The following is a 22,912-nucleotide window of genomic DNA, read 5'->3' as shown; positions in this document are numbered from 1 at the left end:
CTAATTCTCATTTCATTTCTATCAGTTTTCACCTCATTGTTTTGAGGCTCTGATATTAAGTGTACACACACTTAGGTCTGTTATGTTCTCTTGATGGATTAATTGATTTATTATTAGAAATAGACCTCTTTATCTGAAATATTTCTTATCCTGAAGTCTTTTCTCTGTGTTAATGTAACCACTCCAACTTTCTTTTGATTAATGCTTTCATGATCTATCTTTTTTGCATCCTTTTACTTTTAATTTACCTGTGCCTATATTTTTAAAGTGGGTTTCTTATAGGTAGCACAAAATTGGTTCTTACTTTTTTATCCTGTCTCACAATCTTTGCTTTTAGTTGAAGTGTTTAGATTGTTTACATTTAATGTAATTATTGATATGGCTGGGTTTAAATCTATGACATTGCTGTTTGTTTTCTATTTTCCTCTATTTTCATTCTTTCTTCCCTTCTTTTCCTACATTCTTTTAATGACTCCATTAGATCTTTTTGTTGGCTTATTATATATACCTACACTTTGTTTTGCTATTGGCAACTCTTAAGTTTATATTATACATTCTTGATCTTAGCCAAAAGGCCAAGAAGCGATTATATTATACATTCTTAATTACCACAGTCTACCTACCTTCAGATGAAATTATACTGCTCATGTATGGGGTAAATAATTTCTGTCATGTTTTGTACTATCATCGTCATGTTCTACTTCTATATATGTTGTAAATCCCAAGGTATACTGGTATTATTTTTGTTTTCAATAGACAATTTTATTTTAAAGAGATTAAACAATGGGACACTGTATTTTACTTTATTCCACCTATTCTCATTACAGACACTCTTGATTCCTTCATGTAGATCCACATTTCCACATAGTATTATGTTCTGTCTGCTTGAAGAATTTCCTTTAGAATTTCTTATAATACTGCTCTACTGTTAATGAATTTTCTCAGATGTTGTTTGTCCGAAAAAGCGTTCATTTCACTTCATCTTTGCAAGATACTTTTTTGGGCATAAAAATATAGTTGACAGATTTATTTTCTTCTGGTTTGCATAGTTTCTAACATGAAATCCTCTATCATTCTTATTTTGTTTCTCTGTACATGTGTCTTTTTTTTCTCTTCTGGCTGCTTTTAAGAATTTTCTTTTATCAGCAATTTTCAGCAATTTGCTTGTTAAATGCCCTGGGTTTTTTTTCTTATTTATTCATTCATTTATTTATTTATTTATTTATTTATTTATTTATTTATTTATATTTTTTAATATATGAAATTTATTGTCAAATTGGCTTCCATACAACACCCAGTGCTCATCCCAAAAGATGCCCTCTTCAATACCCATCACCCACCCTCCCCTCCTCCCACCCCCCATCAGCCCTCAGTTTGTTCTCAGTTTTAAAGAATCTCTTAAGCTTTGGCTCTCTCCCACTCTAACCTCTTTTTTTTTTTTCCTTCCCCTCCCCCATGGGTTCCTGTTAAGTTTCTCAGGATCCACATAAGAGTGAAAACATATGGTATCTGTCTTTCTCTGTATGGCTTATTTCACTTAGCATAACACTCTCCAGTTCCATCCATGTTGCTACAAAGGGCCATATTTCATTCTTTTTCATTGCCACGTAGTACTCCATTGTGTATATAAACCACAATTTCTTTATCCATTCATCAGTTGATGGACATTTAGGCTTTTTCCATAATTTAGCTATTGTTGAGAGTGCTGCTATAAACATTGGGGTACAAGTGCCCCTATGCATCAGTACTCCTGTATCCCTTGGGTAAATTCCTAGCAGTGCTACTGCTGGGTCATAGGGTAGCTCTATTTTTAATTTTTTGAGGAAACTCCACAGTTTTCCAGAGCAGCTGCATCAGTTTGCATTCACACCAACAGTGCAAGAGGGTTCCTGTTTCTCCACATCCTCTCCAGCATCTATAGTCTCCTGATTTCTTCATTTTGGCCACTCTGACTGGCATGAGGTGATATCTGAGTGTGGTTTTGATTCGTATTTCCCTGATGAGGAGCGATGTTGAGCATGTTTTCATGTGCCTGTTGGCCATCCGGATGTCTTCTTTAGAGAAGTGTCTATTCATGTTTTCTGCCCATTTCTTCACTGGGTTATTTGTTTTTCGGGTGTGGAGTTTGGTGAGCCCTTTATAGATTTTGGATACTAGCCCTTTGTCCGATATGTCATTTGCAAATATCTTTTCCCATTCTGTTGGTTGCCTTTTAGTTTTGTTGATTGTTTCCTTTGCTGTGCAGAAGCTTTTTATCTTCATGAGGTCCCAATAGTTCATTTTTGCTATTAACTCCCTTGCCTTTGGGGATGTGTCAAGTAAGAAATTGCTATGGCTGAGGTCAGAGAGGTCTTTTCCTGTTTTCTTCTCTAGGGTTTTGATGGTTTCCTGTCTCACATTCAGGTCCTTCATCCATTTTGAGTTTATTTTTGTGAATGGTGTGAGAAAGTGGTCTAGTTTCAACCTTCTGCATGTTACTGTCCAGTTCTCCTAGCACCATTTGTTAAAGAAACTGTCTTTTTTTCCATTGGATATTCTTTCCTGTTTTGTCAAAGATTAGTTGGCCATACTTTTGTGGGTCTAGTTCTGGGGTTTCTATTCTATTCCATTGGTCTATGTGTCTGTTTTTGTGCCAATACCATGCTGTCTTGATGATTACAGCTTTGAAGTAGAGGCTAAAGTCTGGGATTGTGATGCCTCCTGCTTTGGTCTTCTTCTTCAAAATTACTTTGGCTATTCAGGGCCTTTTGTGGTTCCATATGTATTTTAGGATTGCTTGTTTTAGCTTCGAAAAGGATGCTGGTACAATTTTGATTGGGATTGCATTGAATGTGTAGATAGCTTTGGGTAGTATTGACATTTTGACAATATTTTATTCTTCCAACCCATGAGCACGGAATGTTTTTCCATTTCTTTATATCTTCTTTAATTTCCTTCATAAGCTTTCTATAGTTTTCAGTATACAGATCTTTTACATCTTTGGTTAGATTTATTCCTAGGTATTTTATGCTTCTTGGTGCAATTGTGAATGAGATCAGTTTCTTTATTTGTCTTTCTGTTGCTTCATTATTAGTGTATAAGAATGCAACTGATTTCTGCACATTGATTTTGTATCCTGCAACTTTGCTGAATTCATGTATCAGTTCTAGCAGACTTTTGGTGGAGTCTGTTGGATTTTCCATGTATAATATCATGTCATCTGCAAAAAGTGAAAGCTGAACTTCATCTTTGCCAATTTTGATGCCTTTGATTTCCTTTTGTTGTCTGATTGCTGATGCTAGCACTTCCAACACTATGTTAAACAGCAGCGGTGAGAGTGGACATCCCTGTCGTGTTCCTGATCTCAGGGAAAAAGCTCTGTTTTTCCCCATTGAGGATGATGTTAGTTGTGGGCTTTTCATAAATGGCTTTTATGATGTTTAACTATGTTCCTTCTATCCCGACTTTCTCGAGGGTTTTTATTAAGAAATGTGCTGAATTTTGTCAAATGCTTTTTCTGCATCGATTGACAGGATAATATGGTTCTTATCTTTCCTTTTATTAATGTGATGTATCACGTTGATTGATTTGTGAATGTTGAACCAGCCCTGCATCCCAGGAATGAATCCCACTTGATCATGGTGAATAATTGTTTTTATATGCTGTTGAATTCGATTTGCTAGTATCTTATTGAGAATTTTTGCATCTATATTCATCAGGGATATTGGCCTGTAGTTCTCTTTTTCTACTGGGTCTCTGTCTGGTTTAGGAATCAAAGTAATACTGGCTTCATAGAATGAGTCTGGAAGTTTTCCTTCCCTTTCTATTTTTTGGAATAGCTTGAGAAGGATAGGTATTATCTCTGCTTCAAATGTCTGGTAGAACTCCCCTGGGAAGCCATCTGGTCCTGGACTCTTATTTGTTGGGAGATTTTTGATAACTGATTCGGTTTCTTCGCTGGTTGTGGGTCTGTTCAAGCTTTCTATTTCCTCCTGATTGAGTTTTGGAAGTGTGTGGGTGTTTAGGGATTTGTCCATTTCTTCCAGGTTGTCCAGTTTGTTGGCATATAGTTTTTCATAGTATTCCCTGATAATTGCTTGTATTTCTTAGAGATTGGTTGTAATACTTCCATTTTCATTCATGATTTTATCAATTTGGGTCATCTCCCTTTTCTTTCGAGAATCCTGGCTAGAGGTTTATCAATTTTGTTTATTTTTTCAAAAAACCAACTTTTGGTTTCATTGATCTGCTCTACAGTTTTTTTAGATTCTATATTGTTTATTTCTGCTCTAATCTGTATTATTTCTCTTCTGCTGCTGGGTTTAGGATGTCTTTGCTGTTCTGCTTCTATTTCCTTGAGGTGTTCTGTTAGATTTTGTATTGGGTATTTTTCTTGTTTCTTGAGATAGGCCTGGACTGCAATGTATTTTCCTCTCAGGACTGCCTTCGCTGCATCCCAAAGCGTTTGGATTGTTGTATTTTCATTTTCGTTTGTTTCCATATATTTTTAAATTTCTTCTCTAATGGCCTGGTTGACCCATTCATTCTTTAGTAGGGTGTTCTTTAACCTCCATACTTTTGGAGGTTTCCCAGACTTTTTCCTGTGGTTGATTTCAAGCTTCATAGCATTGTGGTCTGAAAGTATGCATGGTATGATCTCAATTCTTGTATACTTAGGAAGGACTGTTTTGTGACCCAGTATGTGATCTATCTTGGAGAATGTTCCATGTGCATTCGAGAAGAAATTATATTCTGTTGCTTTGGGATGCAGAGTTCTAAATAGATCTGTCAGGTCCATCTGATCCAATGTATCATTCAGGGCCCTTGTTTCTTTATTGACCGTGTGTCTAGATGATCTATCCATTGTTGTAAGTGGGGTGTTAAAGTCTCCTGCAATTACCACATTCTTATCAATAAGGTTGTTTATGTTTGTGAGTAATTGTTTTATATATTTGGGGGCTTCCGTATTCGGTGCATAGACATTTATAATTGTTAGCTCTTCCTGATGAATAGACCCTGTAATTATTATATAATGCCCTTATTCATCTCTTGTTACAACCTTTAATTTAAAGTCTAGTTTGTCTGATATAAGTATGGCTACTCCAGCTCTCTTTTGACTTCCAGTAGCATGATAAATAGTTCTCCATCCCCTCACTTTCCATCTGCAGGTGTCCTCAGGTCTAAAATGAGTCTCTTGTAGACAGCATATAGATGGGTCTTGTTTTTTTATCCATTCTGATACCCTGTCTTTTGGTTGGCGCATTTAGTCCATTTACATTCAGTGTTATTATAGAAAGATATGGGTTTGGAGTCATTGTGATGTCTGTAGGTTTCATGCTTGTAGCGATGTTTCTGGTACTTTGTCTCACAGGATCCCCCTTAGGATCTCTTGTAGGGCTGGTTTAGTGGTGACGAATTCCTTCAGTTTTTGTTTGTTTGGGAAGACCTTTATCTCTCCTTCTATTCTAAATGACAGACTTGCTGGATAAAGGATTCTTGGCTGCATATTTTTTCTGTTTATCACATTGAAGATTTCCTGCCATTCCTTTCTGGCCTGCCAAGTTTCAGTAGAGAGATCCGTCATGAGTCTTATCGGTCTCCCTTTATATGTTAGAGCACGTTCATCCCTAGCTGCTTTCAGAATTTTCTCTTTATCCTTGTATTTTGCCAGTTTCACTATGATATGTCATGCAGAAGATCGATTCAGGTTACGTCTGAAAGGAGTTCTCTGTGCCTCTTGGATTTCAATGCCTTTTTCCTTCCCCAGATCAGGGAAGTTCTCAGCTATTATTTCTTCAAATATACCTTCAGCACCTTTCCCTCTTTCTTCCTTCTCTGGAATACCAATTATGCGTAGATTATTTCTCTTTAGTGCATCACTTAGTTCTCTAATTTTCCCCTCATACTCCTGGATTTTTTTATCTCTCTTTTTCTCAGTTTCCTCTTTTTCCATAATTTTATCTTCTAGTTCACCTATTCTCTCCTCTGCCTCTTCAATCCGAGCTGTGGTCATCTCCATTTTATTTTGCAGCTCATTTATAGCATTTTTTTAGCTCCTCCTGGCTGTTCCTTAGTCCCTTGATCTCTGTAGCAATAGATTCTCTGCTGTCCTCTATACTGTTTTCAAGCCCAGCGATTAATTTTATGACTACTATTCTAAATTCACTTTCTGTTATTTTGTTTAAATCGTTTTTGATCAGTTCATTAGCTGTCGCTATTTCCTGAAGATTCTTTTGAGGAGAATTCTTCCATTTTGTCATTTTGGATAGTCCTTGGAGTGGTGCAGAACTGCAGGGCACTTCCCTTGTGCTGTCTTGAATAACTTGCGTTGGTGGGCGGGGCTGCAGTCAGACCTGATGTCTGCCCCCAGCGGTGATGCCCACCGCTGATGTCTGCCCCCAGACCTGATGTCTGCCCCAGCCCACCGTCAGACTGGTGTGTACCTTCTCTTCCCCTCTCCTAGGGGCAGGATTCACTGTGGGGTGGCATGGCCCATCTGGGCTACTTGCACACTGCCAGGCTTGTGGTGCTGGGGATCTGGTGTATTAGGTGGGGTGGATCGGGGCCGGGGGCGGGGGGCAGGCTCAGCTCGCTTTTCCTTCGGTGATCCACTTCAGGAGGGGCCCTGCGGCACCGGGAGGGAGTCAGACCCGCTGGAGGGATGGATCCACAGAAGCACAGCGTTGGGTGTTTGTGGGGTGCAAGCAAGTTCCCTGACAGGAACTGGTTCCCTTTGGGATTTTGGCTGGGGGATGGGCGAGGGAGATGGCGCTGGTGAGTGCCTTTGTTCCCCGCCAAGCTGAGCTCTGTAGTCCTGGGCTCAACAACTCTCCCTCCCGTTGTCCAGATGTTGACTTATAACCTTCCAGATGTTAAGTCCCGCTTGCTGTCAGAACACACTCCGTCTGGCCCCTCCGCTTTTGCAAGCCAGACTCAAGGGCTCTGCTTTGCCTGCAGGCTGTCCCTCCACCCGGCTCCCTCCTGCCAGTCTGTGTAGCATGCACCGCCTCTCCGCCCTTCCTACCCTCTTCCGTGGGCCTCTCGTCTACACTTGGCTCCGGAGAATCCATTCTGCTAGTCTTCCGACGGTTTTCTGGGTTATTTAGGCAGATGTGAGTGGAATCTAAGTGATCAGCAGGACGCGGTAAGCCCAGCATCCTCCTACACTGCCATCTTCCTAACTCTTATTTAGTCTAAATGCCTTGTTGCATTAAAAACATTTTTATTTTCCTTGGAGTCATTGAGCTTTTTGGATCTGTGGTGATATATATTTAATCAGATTTGGAAAGTTTTCAGTCATTATGTCTTTAAATATTTTTCCATGCCCCTCCCTCTTTGCAGGATTCGAATTATACATTCGTTAAACTGTTTGATATGCTCCTATGGACCACTGAGACATTGCTCATGTTTTTCAATCTTTTTACTCTCTGTGCTTCATTTTGGATAGTTTCTGTTGCTATGTCTTTTACTTCAGCACTAATTTACTATTAATCTCATCCAATGCATTTTCTTTTTGCCATTTAAGATTTTGTATTTTTCCATCGTCAGAAGTTTCATTTGGATGTTTTATATCTTCTCATTCTCTTTCTGTTGTGGTCATGTTTTCATTTACCCTCTTGAACCTATGAAGCAGTTTTTAATAGTTATTTTAATATCCTCACTTGCTATTTTTATCCTATCACTCATTTCTGGGTCTGTTGATATTGATTGTTCTCTGGAAATGGGTTGTATTTTCCTGCTTCTCTTTACATTTGGTGATTTTTTTTTCAAGATTTCTGATTTTATTACTATAGTAGTGTTTTATTATTTAAAAAACCCTGTTTATTCTTTAAAAACTTTTTCTAGTTTTACTGATTTATAATTGACAAATAAAAGTTGTAAATACTTAGGTTGTACAATATGGTTTTTAAAAGATGTACAATGTGATAATTTAATATATGTACATCGTAAAATGATTAGCACAAACAAGTTAGTTAACATATCCATCGCCTCACATAGTTGACCTTTTTGTGTGTGGTAAGAACACTTACTCTTAGCAAATTTCAAGGATACAATACAATACAGTACTATTAACTATAATCACCATGCTGTAGATTAGATCCCCAGAATTTATTTATCTTATAACTGAAAGTTTGTACTCTTTGCATGTCTGGTAATTTTTTATTTGATGCCAGACATTGTTGATCTTATGTTGTTGGATACTCGTTTTCACTGTATTTTTTGAAAAAATAGTATCAGGTTTACTTTTTTTCTGGCATGCAGTTACATTTCTTGGTATTAGTTAGATCTTTTTCAAATTTGATATTAAGCTTTGTTAGAGTAGATCCAAGGCAGCCTTTGGATCAGGTTAATTTAGGCAATGCCCTTCAGATGACTCTATCTGATGTCATTTATATTATGAGATCTTTAGGGGCGCCTGGGTGGCTCAGTCGGTTGAGTGTCTGACTTCTTCTCATCGTTCATGGGTTCAAGCCCCATGTTGGGCTCTGTGCTGACAGCTCAGAGCTTGAAGCCTGCTTCAGATTCTGTGTCTCCCTCTCTCTCTGCCCCTTCCCTGTTCATACTTTGTCTCTCTCAAAAATAAATAAACATTAAAAAAATTTTATATTATGAGATCTTTGTACTTTGGCTTGTGGCAACCTAAGCTATTGTCAGCCCGTAGTAAACTTTGAAAGTTGTTCAGGCTGCTACTTTCTGAAGATTATTTCACTAGTGTCAGGCAGTTTTATCTTATGCACCTGTAGATTAGTACTCACAGAAACTTAAAGGATCCCCTTTGAAGATCTTTGGAGTTCTCTCTGAGCAGCTCCTTTCTCTCTGATACTTTTTTCTGCAAATTCTAGTGACAGCAGCCCTTCTGAACTTATTTCTGTCTTCTCAGATCATCAAGATCACCAGGACTTTTGGAACCTTTGCCCTTGTATTGCAGCCTGGAAATTGTCTTAGACAGTATTCTAGGGCAATTATAAGGCTCACCACATTTGTTTCTCTTCTCACAAAGATTATGGTCTGTTCTGCCTTTTGTTCAATGGCTAAAAAAATATTTTATATATTTTGTCTGATTTTCTTCTGATTTTATTGAGGTGAGATGGTAAATCTAACCCCTGGCACTCCATTATGTTTGAAATTGAACGTCCTATATCATTACTTTTTAATTCAAAAATACTGTCAAGTAAGTATTATATGTATATGTTTTAAAGCATTAAATATATATAAAAGACTTATAATAACAGACATCATTTCCCTGTTTCATGCCTTCCCACCTCAGTCCCACTATGTAGAGATAACTTCTTTAATTAATTAGCTTTTCTCTTTATAACTAAACCCATATTTATAAACAGTATGCATCTACCAGTTTCTCATTTATTTCTTACATTGTATATTAACTTCCTGTTATAGCAGGACAGGCTTTAGCTTTTTTATATCATCTCTCAATTTCCCACCTTCCATCTTCCCAATTAAATTGTATCATAATTTTTACATAAGTAATCAGTGTTATACCATTATGACTATGTAAGTTGCTTATTTCAGAACTGAACAGTACTATAATTCCATTTTATGTCTGTATCAGTTTTTAAATCATTCTCCAAGTTTATAATTGCTTAATTTAATTTCACTTACTTATTTTTTTAAATATGAAATTTATTGTCAAATTGGTTTCCATACAACACCCAGTGCTCATCCCAATAGGTGCTCTTCTCAATGCCCATCACCCACCCTCCCCTCCCTCCTACCCCTCATCAACCCTCAGTTTATTCTCAGTTTTTAAGAGTCTCTTATGGTTTGGCTCTCTCCCTCTCTAACTTTTTTTTTCCTTCCCCTCTCCCATGGTCTTCTGTTATCAGGATCCACATAAGAGTGAAAACATATGGTTATCTGTCTTTCTCTGTATGGCTTATTTCACTTAGCATAACACTCTCCAGTTCCATCCACGTTGCTACAAAAGGCCATATTTCATTCTTTCTCATTGCCATGTAGTATTCCATTGTGTATATAAACCACAATTTCTTTATTCATTCATCAGTTGATGGACATTTAGGCTCTTTCCACAATTTGGCTATTGTTGAAAGTGCTGCTATAAACATTGGGGTACAAGTGCCCCTATGCATCAGCACTCCTGTATCCCTTGGCATATTTTGTCATTTTTTCTTAACCTTTTCCAAATGCTCTATTTTTAAAGATATTATATCAAGTCCCCTCACCCTTTTCATTAGAAGTGACCCTCCTGGGGTCTTCTGTGATGCTGGGAAGTTACACATTTGTTGCCCTGGGGTCTTCCAACCCCATTTTCCTAAATGTATCTATTGCTTCCTGTTTTCTATGTCATCATCCTTCTTGGTTTACTCTCTTTTTGGTTAGAGTATATCCTTTTGTATCTTCCTCGTAAATAGAGATAATTTGGGATCAAGAAATGCCTGAAGTAACTTTGTTCCACTGTTAATTCTGATGGCTAGTTTGTGTGCAAAATTTTAAGTTAAAAGTTTTCAATAGAATTTTGAAGGCTTGGTCCATAGTCTTCTGTCATCCAGTATTGTTAAGGAAAAGTCTGAAGCCATTATAATTCTGATTTCCTCTTTGTAATTTTTTTTTCCATTTTAGAATATCTTATAATTTTTTCTTTACCCCTGGTCCCTGAAATTTCATGTTCATGAACTTTTAATGTGTTTTTTTTTTCCCATTTATTTAGATAGCCTGTGGGTTCTTCCAATCTAGAGACGTCCTTGAGAATGTAATAATACCCCTCTTCTACTCCCTCTCCCTAATTTTCTCTGCTTTTTCTTTCCATAGCTCCTATAATTTGTAGGATAGAATTCTTGGATTTATCTTCTCTTAGATTTTTTTTTCCTTTCCATTGGTCTCTTTGTCTTTCATTCTATTTTCCTTCAGATTTTTTTGCACTTTATTTCCAAGCATTTTATTCAAGTTTTTAATTTTGGCAATAATATATGCTAACTTACAAGAACTCTTTCTTAGTAACTGAGTGTTTTCTGTTTCCTACTGTTTAATATATGTGTTTTCTCCTATGTAACTGAGGATAATGATTTGGGGAAAATGTTTTCTTGTGTCTTGGATCTCTGTTAGATAAGGTGTTTTTTGTTTGTTTAATTTCTCACTTTCATGTTGGAGATTTTCCTCAGTTTAGTGAGCCTTGTTTGTTTAAGAGTAAGACATGGAAACGTGAGTGTGTGTGTTCAAGTAAGAATGTATAAATGTATATGGGTGTGGATGGTGATGATGCTTTTCAACTGATGGGCTTCACTTTCAGATACTTGGACAGTTAGCTGGTCATTTTATTGGTGCTTCCCAAATGCCAGGAAAGAGACTTCCAAAGGCCACAAGGGAAGTGACCACCTATAAGCATTCTGCCTGTAGGGGTCTGAATGGTGGGAACAAAGGAGGACTTGGTCCTTTCACTTCATTTTACAGGCTTGCAATTTATCTCTTTGTCATTATTCCTGCCCTCCACCTCTGAGGTATCTCTGAATCCTGAGTTTCTCCTGCTAATTTTGCCAAAGAAGAAAACTCAGATCTTCTGCCTAGGAAAGAAGTAAATAGGCTGGGTACCAGAGACATTGATCTAGGTGTTCTGGCTTCACTGAATTCTTAGCCTTTTCAGGGTTTTATGGAGATTACTTCCTTTTCTTGTCCCTCCTCTGGCTTCCTTCACACTGCTAAGTCAGTAGCTATTCCTTCAAGTTTTAGTCTTCTAAAAATTTATTAAAATCTTATATGCTGGAGTACCTGGGTGGCTCAGTCAGTTAAGCATCTGACTCCATCTCAGCTCAGGTCATGATCTCACAGTTCGTGTGTTCGAGCCCCGCATCGGGTATACATGAAGGTGAAGGCTGCTTGGAATTCTCTCTCCCTCTCTGTCTGCCCCTACCCCACTTGTGCTCTCTCTCTCTGGCTCCCTCCGTCTCTCTCTGTGTCTCTCAAAATAAATAAATGAACAATAAAAAAATAAAAGCTTATATGCTGATACCCCTTTTCCCATGCTCCATGTGGTTTTAAAGAATTATTCTTTTTATCATATTAGTGGGAGCACAGAATGAAGAAGAAATAAACACATGGTAACAAACTACCGTCTGTAACCAGAATTTTAGTTTATGTAATTTTTATTGATATTGCTATAATGAGCACTTCTTTGTGCCTGTAGCATTTTTTTCTCCTTTTGCATTTATGGATTAGTATAGGACCAAAAGCACAAGAAATTAGATTTAAATAATTAGGGGGATGCTTTATCCCATATTTCTGAAGCTAAGGAGAGCTGTAGAGAGAATTCAAGGCCGATGGGAAGGGAGATTAAGAGCTTTGTGTCATGTGTTTTCATCTTTTTAAAAATGAGTTTATTTGTAAAGTGACAGAACTGTGAATATCTTGGACTTGGGGTGAATCTACAGCACTTTTATTTGAGAAGTAAGGAGCTATACTCAGTAGCTTCTTCAACATCAGTTCTTTGCCTAAGGCAGGCCCTGTTGGCAACCTAGAAGACTTAACTCCCTAAGGAAATGAAATCTCCATTGGAAAACCCAGGGCATTAGCTCTGAAGGCCAGATGTTTTCTAGGGATTGGGATTACATATGCCCAAGTCCCCTACTTTTCCCAAATCCCAGCCCCAATGGATCATGAGTCTGTGGAGAATGAAGAAGGAGCCTGCAGACACTACCCAGCAGGTAGGAGCTGTTCCACGAGTGCTCTATGTCGGGTGGGACCAGCTACCTGCACAAGGCTTCCATCAAATGAAAGACCCCTCTCTTTAGTTGGTTAACCATGGGCTCTAGGCCTTAGCTCATTGAACTGGATCTGTAGCAGAAGGCTCCTTCCCATTGTCAGCAGTAGCTGGTTTCTCAGTGCCTGGGGCCAAGCCAGCAGCAGGTGGCTCTGGGCTCCCAGACTAGAGTAGGAACTGAATGACTTGTCTCATTTCACCCTAGTACCTCCCTTGGACTACAAGCTCTTCCAAATGTTTATTTCTTACATTCCTCCCGCAAAGCCTCATATAGTAATGTGAGTACAGTAGAGGCACTAAGAAAATGCCTATTAGCTAAAAATTAGTCCAAAGAGGAAGGCGGTAAATAACAGCTCCTCCCATTCACATAGAGTTTTACACTTTTCACAACTCTTTTCTGGGCATTGACTTGTCTGTTCCTTACTGCAGTCCTGGGAAGTTCTTAGAATAGTGAATAGTGTCTTTCTTTCCTAGATGAGTTAACTGAGGCCTAGGTTAGTCACAGTTTGTCCAAGGTCAGACAGCTAATCTATGTCAGCAGCAGGACTCTGTCCCAGGACTTTTGACTTCAAATCCGGAACTAATTTCAATGTATGGTATGGTCTTGGAAAAATAATAGCAACACTGGATGTGGGAGTACTGAGAAATGTCCATGATAAGAAGTATCCATGAGGGGTGCCTGGGGGGCTCATCACTTAAGCATCCGACTTTGACTCAGGTCATAATCTCAGTTTGCGGGTTTAAGGCCCACATGGGGCTCTGCGCTGACATCTCAGAGCCTGGAGTCTTGCTACTGATTCTGTGTCTCCCTTTCTCTCTCTCTCTGCCCCTCCCCTGCTTGTGCTCTTTATCCCTCTCAAAAATAAATAGATATTGTTTTTAAAAGAGAAAGAGAATATGCTAATTTCTAAAAAAACAAAAACAACAAAAAAAGAAATCTCTATGAAATCATATTATGTTATAGCCAGACTCCTGAGTCTGCTTTCAAGGGTTTTTATAATCTGAGTCTGTCATTGGATTGATTGATGGGTTTCCAAATTGTTATCACACTAATTAGTACATTCATTCATTCATTTACTTTAAAAAATATATATTAGTTGCTTACTTTGTGTTTAGTGATATTTGGTAGCCAGAGAAAAATACTGACTAGACCATGATATACAAGTTCAGCATAAAGTATAGGATGTAATAGGCAGTATATAAATTTCCTATTGCTAGTGTAGCAAATTACCATAAACACAGTGGCCTGAAACACCCCCAGTTTTTTTTATCTTACAGTTCTGGAGGTCAGAATTTTGAAATGAGTTTCACTGGGCTAAGACCAACGTGTTGGGAAGGCTGTGTTCCTTCTGGAGGCTCCAGGGAAGAATCCATTTCTTTCCTTTTCCCAGCTCCTATGGCCTTCTACATTTCTGAGTTCATGGTCTTGTCCATCTTCAAATCTAGCAATGACTGGCTGAGACATTCTCACAATGCCATCTCTCAAGTTCTGGCTCTTCTGCCTTCCTTATTTAAGGAAACTTGTGATTACTTTGGTCGCACCTGGATAATCAAAGATAATTAAGGCCAGCTGATTAACCACCTTAATTCCATCTACAATCTTAATTCTCCCTTTCATGTAACATAACACATTCATAGGTTCTGAAGGTTAGGATATAGATATCTTTGGGGATCTACTACAGATAGTAAGAGATCTTAACCCGGAAAAACAATAACGTTGTTAATTCCAGGCATCGTGCATGCAAGCATCAAATGACTTTCATAGGCCATAAATATATGAGGAAAGCCTTATCCTGGGTTGGAGTGATCAAAGAACTCTTCATATTAGGCTGGGAAGCAAATAAGCAATGTCTCAGGGGTAAGAATGAACACAAGAGAGTCTCGGGCACAGGTAACCAGATGAAGACAGCATTTTGAGTGCATGAATCTGGTTCTGGTATATCCATGGGCCTCATTTGATTATTGCTGAATTTGTCCTTCTCTATTTTAAAGAAGAAAGCTGAGGTCTAGGGAGTTTGAATGCCTTATGAGAAAGTTGGCGAAACTCCTGGTCAGATGGAAAGGGGGGTTTTCATGGTTCTAGGGAGAGAAAGAAGCTGCAACTTTTGCCACTGCCCATGAGTTTTCTCAGTAAACCAAAATCTCTGGAATTATTTCCAGAAAAATTCCTAAAATTAGCTCTTTCTGTCTTTGCTCCTGATCATCTTCTCTTATGGAATGTGCATTTTTCAGAGCCCATTGCTCATGCCCCTTTTCAGTTGCAGTTGGTGGTAGTGGTGATGGTGGAGGGTGGTTCTGGAGCAGAGGTTGAGTTAAAGGGAATAGAGCTTCTCTTGGAACATTTTGGGAGTCTTTTTGTTCCAGTATTAGGTTACTATTCAGGTCACATTGGGTGTTCAACTTTGGGCCTTTGCCTAGAGCTTTAGCTTCATTTTTAGTTGCTCATTTGGGAAATGTGAGGCAGCACAGTACAGAAGACAAGCACAGTGAGGAGAGGCAAAAAAGCTCTTTCTATCTCTCTGTTGCTAGCTAACCCCAAAACTGTAGGCAAGTCATGTTTCCTAGTCTTAGTTTCCCCACCTGTGAAATGGGTTAATTTGGCATGGTAAGCCTTTGAGTTCTGAAAGTCTGTATTCATTATTGTAGGACTTAGATAAATAGAGGTCAGAAGTGGATCTGGATCCACCAATTAAGTTCACCTTCCCATTTCCCTGATTTTATGCTTTACTTTCATCATGTGCTTTAGGTCTCTTCCTCACCTTGGTTTGGCAACCCTTTCATTGGAAATGCCCCAAAATATGTGTCATCGGATGGCTCTCATTCATTAATCCCTCCATCCATTTATCATCCAACAATTAAGTATCCATTTTTACAAGGTGTACAATTCCATTTTCCAAAGCTTTCTTGTTAGGTAGGAAGACCCAGGCTTATTGAATCATGGACATCTGAGAATGTCTGAGTTGGAAGGACATTAGAAACCATCAAGTTCAATAACTTTCTTTTTACAAAGAAGGAAACAAAAGCCCAAAGAGATGAAATAATTTGCCTATGGTCACATGGCTAGTAAATGTCAGAACTGGGAATAAGAATCAATTTTCCCGTCTTCCAGCCCAGTTCTCTGCCTTCTCCCTCCATTATCTACCACATTTTATTAACTGATTTGAAAACAAAGCTGTAATGAGTCCTAAATTATTTTCTTCTTGAGCACAAAGAATTTTTAATTGGGGAAGGATGTGCCCAAATTTGTGATGAGAAACAATTATCACAGCCTCAGTGGAATTACTGGGCCATGGCCCATTGTTTCAGCAAAGGCATTTTATAACGGGTGGAAAAAGAAGATGAAGAGGGAGAGAATGCTGTTCTTACTTGTTCTCAAAATCTTTTGTCTCCCAATTAAGCTGTGTTTGTTTGCCAAACATGAGCCTAGTAAGTTGCATAGCCCAAGCAATTCCAACTATCTACCCTAATTCCTCACTATTGCATTTGGTAGCTGATATCTCAGCTATGTTTCATTGCCAAACTGTTTGAATTGACCTCAGCTGAGTTCTGTCTGAAAAAGGAGGTCTTGGGTACAATGGTTCCATCTTCTCTGGATCCAGTGATCCAGGTAAGCATCTGCCTTATTTGTCTTTAGACCAGGCCACCCACCCCACACCACATGGAGCCAATGAAAGTCAGAGATCAGCCTCACAACTGCAAGCAGGGCAATTACCTTTGACCTCTTTATTAATTTCTGCTCTGATGTTTTATTCTTGATTTTATTCTTGTTTCTACCAGAAACCAAATTTTTAGTCTCTTATTTTTGCTTTGTTTTGTTTTGTTTTGTTTTTAGAGAGAGAGAGAGAGAGCACTCAATCAGGGTAGAGGGGCAGAATGAGAGAGAGAGAGAGAGAGAGAGAGAGAGAATCTTAAGCAGACTTCATGCTCAGCACAGAGCCTGATGTAGGGCTAGATCCCACAACCCTGGGATCATGAGCTGAGCCAAAATCAAGAGTTGGACGCTCAACTTACTAAGCCACCCAGACGCCCCTAGTCTCCTATTTCTAGCTCCATTAAGTCCATCCTTTAACTTAACTAGATTTATTTGGTTCAACTCTTAGTTCTCCCTGGGTCGTGGATTACATTCATCCTCTGACTTACTCTATTCCTGGCCACTTTGGATTAAAGTCCAACCCAGTTTTTATTGGATTTAGTTTCCAGAAACCCTTTATCCTTACTCCAGCAACCACTCTGCCTGGCTCATCCCTGTTGGCTTGCCTTAGTCACCTATAAGGGGTACCTTGACATCCAGGCCACTGTGTCTATCCCTAGGACTCACTCAGATCTTTCCAGTTAACTGCCTGGATCTGACACTTGTATGTCACCTTCTCATTTCTCTGACCTTATGTTTTACTTTCAGAACCTGCTTTGGACCTCTTCTTCACCTTTGTTTGGCAAAGGATTCTTGGATCCCTTGTGCATTCCTGGATTCTCCACCATAGCTCCTCACCATCTCTGGGCTCTGCTTTGACATCATTGGTGAATTAGGTAAGAGACACTTCCTCTAGTCCCTTATACAACTCTTACTAGGACAAGTAATAGCTCCTTCATTCTCATGCCTTAGCTCCACTGCCAAGGAGGAAATATATAGAAATGACCAGTGATTTTCCCCTGGTACATTTAACTGAATGTTTTGAATCTCTTGTGTATTTGGGAACTTATACCAAGATACCTCCACAGATTCCTAAGGTTAAAAAAAAAAAGATTAAAGTTCAAGGGTAAAATTTCTCAAATTGGGGTTCTGTAGCTACCTGCCCCAAAGTCACCATAGTAAAAATATGGATTCCAAGCCATCACTCCAGACAAAGTGAATTGGGGGAGATTATTAGATTGATGATTAAGCACAACAAAATTCGGTAACTGATTTAATATCCCAGATTCCAGTTGGTATCTCACTTCAGCCATCCATCATAGTCAAAGGACACTCCTAAGTCTTGAAGAAGGGAGATTCCAGAAGTCACCGGACTATCAAAAAATAGTGATATTACATGTATCCACTATTTCCAAAGAAACCATCAATAAGTTTACTGGATACCTTCTTTGTATAGAACTCTGACCAGCCATAGTGGGGGATACTAGTTGACTAAAACACTCAGACTAGCCGTGACTCTAAAGCGAAGACACACATTTTCATTTGTGTCTCATAGAAAAGAGACAGTGTGGGGACAGCTTGCAACAAGTCTCACCTTGTCAGAGTGGAACTGTCAACTCTGGCAGCTAAGTTTATTTCGATGGCTGTGGCAAGTGAAGGTATGTATGGTGAAGAAAAAGTGGGTCACCATTTTGAGATCCAAAAGTTGACAAAAAATTTTATGTGAGAGTAAATCTCTATGGGAGGTACCTTTCAAATTAAGAGGAGCTTGTGGAAATGAAGTAAAGTCAAAATATGTAGAGTAGGGAAAAGAGGTGGATTATTGGAAGAATCTGCATAACATAGATTTTTGTAGGAAGCGTCCTCAGAAATCAAGTGGACTAGTGGTTTTCAAGTTTCTTTTTAGCGGTTGGACTCATTTGTCAAATAAAAGCTTATGCAGAAATCTAATATGTAAAACAGGTAAGTATAGAGAAGCTCTGGTTAAAGGGTGAGTGTGTGTATGTGTGTGTATTAGTCAGAATAAGCTAAGTTATGGGCAGTAAAAAAAACCCTCGGGATATTTCAGCTGTTATAACAGAAGTTTTTCTTGTTCATGTTAAATGTCCATCATAGGTGGGCTTGGGATCAGCTCACTGCTTCACTCTAGAACCCAAGTGGATGAAGCAGCCACCATTCTGAGCATTGTCAGTTGCCATGGCAGAAGAAAAGAATCAACTCTGAAGAGTATTGCCTTGTTAATTAAATGCTCTGATTTAAAAGTGGCACACAGCACTTCTACTCAGATGCCATGGGTCAAAAACAGTCACACAGCCCTACCCCATCACAAAGGGGCCAAGAAGTACAATCCCACCATGTGCCCAGAAGGTATTTCCTAGTAAAAATGTTGGGTGGACACAACTATTGAGTACCGCAGTGAGCGTGTGTGTGTGTGTGTGTGTGCACGTGTATGTGTGTATGAGCTGTCCCTTGCTCCCGGTGTTCTCCCTAGATACCTCCAAGGAACTCCTAGACTCCTTGAAAACTATTTGAGTCAGTTCCCCTATTTTATAAATGAAACTGAGGTCAAGTTGCTTAGTTAAGGTCAAATATCAAAATCTGGGCCAGAGTGGAGCTCTCTTGGTTCTTAATCCATGACTCTTCTCATTTTAATTCAGAACATGGTGTTTGTGTGTGTGTGTGTGTGTGTGTGTGTGAGAGAGAGAGAGAGAGAGAGAGACAAAGAGAGAGAGACAGAGAGAGAGAGAGACAGAGAGAGAGACAGAGAGAGAGACAGAGACACACACAGAGAAAGGTAACTCAAGAGTTAAATGTAGATAAAGACTCATTCTGAAAGGAAATGTGAACTTGAGGAAATTTTCCGTGAAGCCTTGCCATGCATTCCAAGTGACAAATAGATGCAGTAAAGACATTATATTTGCTCTGATTACCCAGGGGATGCTGGGCAATATAAAGAGTTTTCGAAGAGAACAGCAATGATGATGAAACGTGGTATTTCTAATGCGGTGAGGAAGCCAAGCAGAAATCACCAACTTTGCTGAGACATGGGAGAAATACTCATGTTAAGATCACAAGTGAGGAGGGCATCAATTGATTTGATTCAAGCCAAGGGCATTGCACAGGGAACATTTATCCCACAGGATTAGGCAGTTCCATTGGGTTCAACAAACATTAGCAACCACCTACTTTGTTCGAAGCACAGGGTTCAGTGCCAGGGATCCAATGACAAATAGCACACAGTCAAAAGAAGAAATAGTGAGATGTGTACTTGAAGGTATGGAAGTAGTGGAAGATACAGGACTCTCAGATAATTAATATGTGTGTGGGCAGGGTAGTGGGGCTGGTGAAGGAAAAGCACATCTAGAATGGCTCCCAAGTTTCTCTTTGTCTAGTGTTTCTCACTGGGCATTTGGGACAGGACAACTCATTGGGCAGGTCTATCCTGAATGCAACAGGACATGGAATATTTCTAGACTCAGTGCTGCATTGTGACCATCCCCCAAACACATATACACCATTTCCATATGTCCCTGGGGTGGGAGCGGCTTCCCCTCTTTCCTGCCCCTCCCCCTTCGCAACTACTGACCCTTCATTCTCACCCTCCACACTGCAGCCAGAATAATCTCTCTTATCTTCCTAAAAATACAAATATCATCCCATCCTCTCTCCACCTAACTCCTTCATCGCCTTGGTAGGTGTAATATGAGGCTGCCCCACATCTGTCCCCTGACTGTATTTCCACCCTCGTTTCTCTCCACTTTCTTCCTTGTCCTTCATTTTCTCCTACTTATGCTCCAAACACACAAAACTGCTTGCAGTTCTCTTAGTGCCTAATGCTCTTTCCCGTTGCTGAGCTTTTGCAAGTGCTTTTCTCTTTGTCTGAATGGTCAGAAGAAACTGTATAGCCTAGTGCTAATAGCTCAGGTTCTGGATACATTATATGATTTGCCCTGCTTCAATATTTAGCACCTGTAAATTGGACTCTGAATCTCATTGTCTTCTGTAAATGAGAGTAATAACAATAATTATAATCCTGCATAGACTTATTCTGAAGATTAAGATAGTGCAAGTAAAGTACAGGCTAAACATAGATGCTAGCTACTACCATCATAGTTATGATTATGAATACTATCTTGATATTTCCCCTACCAGACTATAAGCTCCTTGAAGGTAGACGCTTATTTATTTATTTATTTATTTATTTATTTATTTATTTTTATTTCTAATTTTATTTTTTATTTTTTAAAATTTCCATCCAAATTAGTTAGCATATAGTGCAACAATGATTTCAGGAGTAGATTCCTTAATGCCCCTTTGCCATTTAGCCCATCCCTCCTCCCACAACCCCTCTAGTAACCTTCTGTTTGTTCTCCATATTTAAGAGCCTCTTATGTTTTGTCCCCCTCCCATTTTTATATTATTTTTGCTTCCCTTCCCTTATGTTCATCTGTTTTGAGGTAGACGCTTACTTAAAGCAACTTTGTATTCTTAGTTATTTGCATAGTGCCTGGCAAATGGGAGGTCCTCCACCTATTTTTGAATGGATGGACTTAATTTAATCAGGAAAATGTTAAATTGTGCTCATTGAGTAATAGGCAGAAAAATGTCATGTATGTTTCAAGATTCCCAACTACCGTTTTTGAAAAAGAAAAACTTTTTTTTTTCCCTTGAAAGGCATACTTCATTTATTTGGGAACTTCATCAGTATGAACCTGCTAGTTTCTTGATGGTGCCAGAGGAAAGGACCACACATTCTTTCACACTAGAGAGGAGTGTGGAAACTGGGGGAGTATGGGCTTCCAGTCAGCCCCAGTGGGTTCACATCCAGGCCCTGCTACTTTCTAGTTGCAGAACTTGTACTGGTTACCTAAGCTTTGTAGAGTGATTGTAAATCTATCAATCTTGTTGGATTTTTTAAAATGTTTATTCATTTTTGAGAGAGAGAGAAGGCACAAGTGGGGGACGGGAAGAGAGAGAGAGAGAGAGAGAGAGAGAGAGAGAGAGAGAGAATCCAAAGCAGGCTCCAGGCTCAGAGCTATCAGCCCAGAGCCCAACATGGGCTTTGAACTCATGAACTGTGAGCTCGTGACCTGAGTTGAAGTCGGATGCTTAACGGACGGAGCCACCCAGGTGCTCCAATCTTGTTGGATTTATTTATATTAGAGCTAGTTTGCTTTAATCCATAGCTTACCATATTTCTGGTACTTCTTGGGTGCTCATTAAATGTTATTTCACCTTGAATTGCCGGGTGAATGTTTTCTTAGTAACTTGGAGGTGGGGATTCAAGGTCTGTGTGTCAGGGATCTTTGGTTAGCAAGGACACCCATTTGCTGGCTCCTATAAGTTTGTTCTCTCTCTCTCTCTCTCTCTCTCTCTCAGTTTCTGTTCTGCCTTCCCTAAGCATTTCTCCTTCATTCCTCTCTGTTCAGCTGGCTTCTTTGTGTACTCATCTACTTGTACATGAGCCATCATGGCTGCCCTAAAATGGTGGTTTCATCTCCTGACTGCACCACCGTGCTCCCTCACTCCCTACTGCTAACAGGCTTAGGCTTTTGTGTTTCAATCACAGATTCCTGGGAGGGAGAATCTGATTGGGCTAACCTCTTTTCAATTAGCTTTGGCAGAAGTGGGCTGAGGGTGGTGGAAGAGGTGGCAGAATGCGCCTGCCAAGGTTGAGGTTTTTTCCAGGAAGAGAGTGTGGACACTTCTGATACAGTGTCCTGTCCTCTCAGGTTTTGTAGCCTTTCCGTATTCAGTGAAAGGGAGAGGAACAGGAAGGAAAGATAAGATTTTGTGACAGATCAAACGTGCCGTCATATCAACTAATTTTATTTTCTTCCTCTGGCTCTTGCACATGCTGCCTTCCTTATTTTTCATCTGTTTTGATATTGCTTTTGTTGTTTTTAACCTCTTCTGTGGTGCCACCAGGACCATCAGCTTAGTTTCAATGGGATCTGGGGAAGTCCTGTCACTTGCCTCGTCTTCCATTCCCCTTAATTCTGTTCTTCTCAGGTCACACCCTTGAAGGTAGTCAATGCTCAGACTGGAGCCTAACTGATCACATAATTAGGAAGAAAATGACATTGTAGATTTCAGCAACATCTAAGGCAATGGGAATCTCGTTCCCTTCCTATGACCCCCAGTGGTAGAGTCCCCACACCTTTCTTCCCCCATTATTGACCATGTAGATTATACCTTAATGTGTTTGATAGTCCTAAACCTGCAGTCATGACCTGTGGTCTCAGACACAGTCTGGTTAGGAGGCTGTGTTGGGAACAGGGTCTCCAACCCAGAGCCGGGAAGGTCTGGGGTTAATGTGAAGGAGAGAGGAGCTCCTCTATGCCAGGGGCAGAAACATCCAGAAGGAAGGGAGCTCATGCTGGGCTACAAGGCCATTAGGCAGGAAGGGCTGGGATGGCTAACAGTATCCTTTGAGCAGTATGAAAAGACTCCATCTTAAAAACCCAATCCTGAGGGTGAGCATTGTGTATTGCTTCTTGTTTGCTTTGTTTCTCAGATAGCTCTGATCAGGCAAGATTTATGGTTTCTCTTTTTCTTTCCTTTTCTTTTCT

At 39.5% G+C, this 22,912-nt stretch overlaps 1 long non-coding RNA gene across 2 annotated transcripts in view; it reads left to right on the top strand.

Moving 5' to 3' along the window:
• LOC122200315 overlaps positions 1–18,703 on the top strand; it is a 46,293-nt gene extending 27,590 nt beyond the window's left edge. Inside the window, exons 3-4 of one of the 2 annotated variants that reach the window (XR_006193789.1) lie at positions 17,109–17,236; positions 18,456–18,703. This is a non-coding gene — a long non-coding RNA (uncharacterized LOC122200315). Of the gene's footprint in view, positions 1–17,108; positions 17,237–17,895; positions 17,994–18,455 lie in introns of those variants that run through there. The other variant, XR_006193790.1, reaches the window with a different exon arrangement.
• The last annotated feature ends 4,209 nt before the right edge of the window (positions 18,704–22,912 follow it).

This window comes from Panthera leo, chromosome D1 (genome assembly GCF_018350215.1).
Source record: "Panthera leo isolate Ple1 chromosome D1, P.leo_Ple1_pat1.1, whole genome shotgun sequence".
In the NCBI taxonomy this organism is placed as follows: Eukaryota; Metazoa; Chordata; class Mammalia; order Carnivora; family Felidae; genus Panthera; species Panthera leo.
Note: the sequence above shows the minus strand (reverse complement) of the source record. Positions and strands in the feature narration are given on the sequence as shown.